The sequence below is a fragment of the Penaeus japonicus genome, unplaced genomic scaffold (genome assembly GCF_977035675.1).
Source record: "Penaeus japonicus unplaced genomic scaffold, GWHDUDI00000001_assembly GWHDUDI00000028, whole genome shotgun sequence".
NCBI lineage: Eukaryota > Metazoa > Arthropoda > Malacostraca > Decapoda > Penaeidae > Penaeus > Penaeus japonicus.
Genome location: NW_028234430.1, coordinates 7,495,243 through 7,501,310, shown reverse-complemented (window position 1 = coordinate 7,501,310; position 6,068 = coordinate 7,495,243). Strand labels below are relative to the sequence as shown.

At 44.0% G+C, this 6,068-nt stretch overlaps 1 protein-coding gene across 3 annotated transcripts in view; it reads left to right on the top strand.

Annotated features, from left to right (window-relative positions):
• LOC122260697 (putative sodium/potassium/calcium exchanger CG1090) overlaps positions 1–6,068 on the top strand; it is a 117,109-nt gene that overhangs the window by 41,490 nt on the left and 69,551 nt on the right. The window lies entirely within an intron of this gene.

Sequence of the window (6,068 nt, the reverse complement as noted above, 5' to 3'; positions counted from 1 at the left end):
GGGATGCTGGGGGGGTGGTGTGGAGATGTCCTGGGAAGGTGGTGGGATGCTGTGGGTGGTAGGATGCTGTGGGTGGTAGGATGCTGTGGGTGGTGGGATGCTGGGGGTGGTGGGATGCTGTGGGTGGTAGGATGCTGGGGGTGGTGGGATGCTGGGGGTGGTGGGATGCTGGGGGTGGTGGGATGCTGGGGGTGGAGGGATGCTGGGGGTGGTGGGATGCTGGGGGTGGAGGGATGCTGGGGGTGGTGGGATGCTGGGGGTGGTGGGATGCTGTGGGTGGTAGGATGCTGGGGGTGGTGGGATGCTGGGGGTGGTGGGATGCTGGGGGTGGTGGGATGCTGGGGGTGGTGGGATGCTGGGGGTGGTGGGATGCTGGGGGTGGGGGGATGCTGGGGGTGGAGGGATGCTGGGGGTGGGGGGATGCTGGGGGTGGTGGGATGCTGGGGGGGGGGGGATGCTGGGGGGGGTGGGATGCTGGGGGTGGTAGGATGCTGTGAGGTGTAGGATTGAGGGTGGTGGGATGCTGGGGGTGGTGGGATGCTGGGGGTGGTGGGATGCTGGGGGTGGTGGGATGCTGGGGGTGGAGGGATGCTGGGGGTGGAGGGATGCTGGGGGTGGAGGGATGCTGGGGGTGGAGGGATGCTGGGGGTGGTGGGATGCTGGGGGTGGTGGGATGCTGGGGGTGGTGGGATGCTGGGGGTGGTGGGATGCTGGGGGTGGTGGGATGCTGGGGGTGGGGGGGTGGTGGGGGAGGTGGGGGGCGGAGATGCTGGGAGCTGGTGGAGGGAAGTGCGGCAGGTGGTCTGCTGGGGGTGGTGGGATGCTGGGGGTGGTGCAGCTGTAGGGGTGGAGGGATTGCTGGGGGTGGGAGGATGCTGGGGTTGGAGGGATGATGGGGTGGAGGGATGATGCGGTGGAGTTGCTGAGGGTTGGAGGATGATGGGGGGTGGAGGATGTGGGTGTGGTGGGTTGTGGGGGATGGGGGATGTGCGGTGGTGGGAAGTGGGGTGGAGGGATTGCTGCGGCTGGTGGGATGCTGGGGGTGGGGGGATGCTGGGGGTGGTGGGATGCTGGGGGTGGTGGGATGCTGGGGGTGGTGGGATGCTGGGGGTGGTGGGATGCTGGGGGTGGTGGGATGCTGGGGGTGGTGGGATGCTGCGGCTGGTGGGATGCTGGGGGTGGTGGGATGCTGGGGGTGGAGGGGATAGAGAGATACTTAAGGGTATTCATGGGTTTGGGTGGGTGGGTGGATGGGTGATGGTGGTGGGGAGTGGGTGGGGGTATGCTACAGTGTAGGATGATGGGAATGGGTATGACCGGGGGAGTAGGGACGGGGATGGTGGAAGGGGTAAGGATGGAGACAGAGAAAGAAGTAGGGGAAGATACTTAAGAGCAGGGGTAAGGATAGGAACAGGGGAGGTCACCTCAAGGTATAGGAGTGGGAAAAGGAAGGGTTATATCACAACAAGAGGATGAAGGGAGAACAGAGTATTTTAGGAGAGGGGGGGGGGGGGAGGAGGGAAGGGTACTTCAGAGGGTTGGGGGGGGGGCGGGGGCAATGTTTGCACGTCTACTTTATTGAATTCTGGGAGCGAAAAGAGGGATCTTTATGACGTGTGGGGACGTAGATGAATGTGCTTGTGGAAATGTTTATGCTGATATATATATATTATATATATAATATATATATATATATATATATATATATATATATATAATATATATATATATATATATATATATATATATATATATATATATATATATATATATATATATTATATATATATATTATATATATATAATATATATATATATATATATATATATATATATAGTTATATATATATATATATATATATATATATATATATATATATATATATATATATATATATATATTATATATATATATATATATATATATACATATGCTTGAGTGTACTGCACTATCATTATTATTGTTGCTATTATCATAATAATTATGTTTGTTTTCGGTATTATTATTATTACTATTATTATTATTAATACTATTATTATTACTATTATCATCATTATCATAACCATTATTATTTTCATCATTATTATTAGTACTATCATTTTTATAATCATTATTTCTGTTATCATTATCATTATCATTATCATAATGATTGTCATTATTGTTGTTGTTATCATTTTCATTATTATCATTATCATCAATATCATCGTCATCAATATCACAATGGCTATAATGACCATTATCCTATCATTGCTATTATTACAATTGTTATTATCATCGTTATTATCATCGTTATTACCATCATTATTATCAGAATAATAATGATAATAATGATAATAATCCCCGCAACCTAAGGGTCTCCCCAGCTGGACGTGTTCAAACAGGAAAGTTAGATTGGCTTAACGTTTTGATTTCCCAAGGCCCGGTTTCCCTTAATTTGTTCTCGTAACCTAAGATTATACCTAATAACTAGATGATATATCATTTTCTCTGTGTTTGTGTAGTGTAGATGTGTTTCGTGATACTTAGATGTTTAACTTCAGAGGATATAAAGTCGTTAGATTTATTTGAATAAGTAGTGGTTGGGGAGAAGTAGGGGAGTAAGTTTTAACTGCTTGAGGGATTGTGTGTGTGTAAGTGTGTGTGTAAGTGTGTGTAAGTATGTGTATGTAAGTGTGTGTCTATGTGTGTGTGTGTGTGTGTGTAAGTGTGTGTTTGTGTGTGTGTGTGTGTAAGTGTTTGTGTAAGTGTGTGTGTGTGTGCGTGCGTGTGAAGAAAGGATTGACATCATGATCTCTCTTTTCTATCTTTCCGCCTTCCTCTGTCCTTCTCTTCTTTCACTCGAATCCCATACTTCAAAGGTTTTAGGTATACCCCCCTCCTCCCCCTCCACCCACAGTATGGTCATGCAACCATCGCATTGCCATCGTCTGATCTTGAAGCAACAATAGCAACGGGCTGGGAGGAACCTGAGAGAGGAGTTGGGGAGGGGGGATCTGTGTGTGTATGTGTGTGTGTGTGTGTACGTGTAAGAGAGAGACAGGGAGAGAGAGGGAGAGACAGAGAGAGAGGGGAAGGGAGGGAGGGAGAGAGAGAGAGAGAGAGAGAGAGAGAGAGAGAGAGAGAGAGAGAGAGAGAGAGAGAGAGAGAGAGAGAGAGAGAGAGAGAGAGAGAGAGAGAGAGAGGACAGAGAGAGAGAGAGAGGACAGAGAGAGAGAGAGAGAGAGAGAGAGAGAGAGAGAGAGAGAGAGAGAGAGAGAGAGAGAGAGAGAGGGAGAGAAAGAGAGATAGATAGATAGAGAGAGGGAGAGCGGGTGGTAGGAAGGAGAGGGAGAAAGTGCGAGTTAGGGAACTAGGAGAAAAGGAGAGCAAAGGTGATGGATAGCAAAAATGAGAAAACGAGAGGGAAAGGGATGAATATCAGAGGAAGGAAGAGAAGGAGAAAAGGAGAAGGAGAATGATAGAAAACACAACATCTTAAGGTGCTCAGTCCAGCCCAAACATGTATCGAAAAGTTAAGAAGAATAAAGAAAAAAAAGGAAAAGAAAAAAAGGAAAATGTTGATCTCCAGATCTTCGGAAATACAACAAAACAACAGAAAATACAACAGAACAACAGAAAATACAACTGAACAACAGAAAATACAACAGAACAACAGAAAATACAACTGAAAAACGGAAAATACATCTGAACAACATAATATACAACAGAACAACAGAAAATACAACAGAGCAACAGAAAATACAACATAGAATATTACAGAGCAACAATAGATATAACAGAACAACAGAAAATACAAACAGGACAGCAGAAAAAAACAATAGAACAACAGGAAATACAACAGAACAACAGAAAATACAAACAGGACAGCAGAAAAAACAATAGAACAACAGGAAATACAACAGAACAACAAAAAATACAATAGAGCAACAGAAAATACAACAGAGCAACAGAAAATAAAACAGCACAACAGAAAATACAACATAGCAGAAAATGCAAGAGCAACAGAAAATACAACAGAGCAACAGAAAATACAACAGAAAATAACACAGCACAACAGAAAATACAAGAGTAACATAAATACAACAATAATATAATATACAACAGCACAACAGAAAATACAACAGAACAACAGAAAATACAACAAAACAATAGAACAACAGAAAATATAACAGAACAAAAAATGCAACAGAACAAAAAATACAACAGAACAAAAAATACAACAGAACAACAACAAAAAAACATTCACGCAAAACGACAACAAATAAATTAACTGTAGGCTGCATCACTGAGGACGAGACAAACACTGACATCCACGTGGTGTCAGTTATTTGTTGCAAAGTCAACATCTTGCAGACTCGAGATCTCGGCTTCGCGTGGCTCCGAGCAGCTTCAATTTTAAGTCAGCAGTTGGAGGCGAGGTATTGTGGCTGGGATGGTGGTGGGGATGGTGTTGGGGCGACCGCTGTGATGATGATGGTAAGCCGGTGATGATGTGCGGTTTGTGATGATGGGGAGGGTGTTCTTGTTGCCGTCGTCGTTTGGGTTGAGGTTATGGGGGTTCTGAGTTTTGTGGTGATGGTGGTGGTGGTGTTGTTTTTTTTGGTATCATTGGAGTTGAGGTGATGGGGGTTCTGAGTTTGTGGTGATGATGGTGGTGGTGATGTTAGTCTTGGCATCTTTAAAGTTGTTTATGGTGATTCTGAGTTTGTGATGATGATGGTGATGATGTTATTCAGGTCATCACTAGAGTTGAGATGATGGTGATTCTGAGTTTGTGGTGATGGTATTCTTGTCATCACTAGAGTTGAGATGATGGTGATTCTGAGTTTGTGATGGTGGTGATGTTGTTATTCGTGTCATCACTATAGTTGAGATGATGGTGATTCTGAGTTTGTGGTGAAGGTGATGATGTTATTCAGGTCATCACAAGAGTTGAATTTATGATGATTCTGAGTTTGTGATAATGATGATAGTGATATCATTCGTGTCCTCAATCGAACTGAGGTGATGATCATTCTGAGTTTGTGGTGATGGTGATGATACCTGTCAGTTGAGATGATGATTTTATCTGAGTTAGTGATGATATTACCGGCGCTGCTCATGAAGTTCAGGCGCAATGGGTTCAAATTTCAGTCAGGAAGGATTGTCATTCAATCAAAATATCAATGTGGTATTGCATCTTTTTCCCATCTTGCATGTTGAAGGAGCTGATGACGATGCAGGTCTTAGCTTCGATGTTGCAATTTTTTTTCACGATACAGTCCTCGTGTTTGATATCTAAATTTAATTAATATTATTTAACTAATCAACAAGTTTTAATGATAATCATAATGATAACCATCAATGATAACAATAATGATAATTGATAATAACAAAGATAATAATAAGTAAATAATAAGTTTCATTGTTAATGGTGTCAGAGATCTAATTTCATTGCAAGTTGGTGTGGTTGCATTACACTATTACTGAGGATGGTGTTGTTTTCGGTGCGGGGTTATTGCTGCAATAAATTGCATCATTGACAAAGGAAGTATGGTGATTGTGCTGCCATGACTGAGCGTTTATGGTATTGTGTGGTGCGCTATGGTGTATTTTGTAATATCCTGTGATGCTCGTGGTATCCTAAGACTCCTGTGGTGTCCTGTGGTATCACCCCGTGGTTCCTGTGGTACTATGTAGCTCTTAAAGTACCCTGTGGCACACGTGTGACTCTGTGGCATTACCCTGTGGTTCCTGTGGTATCGGAATGGCCCGCTAAGTCAAGGGAGCATAAACTGCTTGCGTGTCATAGGTGCTCTACGTCTCCTTTAATGTTCCGCGAGGAATGGCAGTCGTCTCAGAAGGTCGCAAAGGCATCAAAGAGCCGTCGTCTGGCTTATCAGGAGCCACAGCAAATGCCATTGTCTCGTTCTTTTCTGCCACCGGGACTCGGTTTTTTTTTTTTTTTTTTTTTTTTTTTTTTTGAGTCTGCCGAGATGACAATAATTCCTCCCACAAGACTTCAGGCGACGTTAAACAGCTGAAGTTTTACCACGGTGCTCGAACGAAAATATCCGTTCTTGGCTTG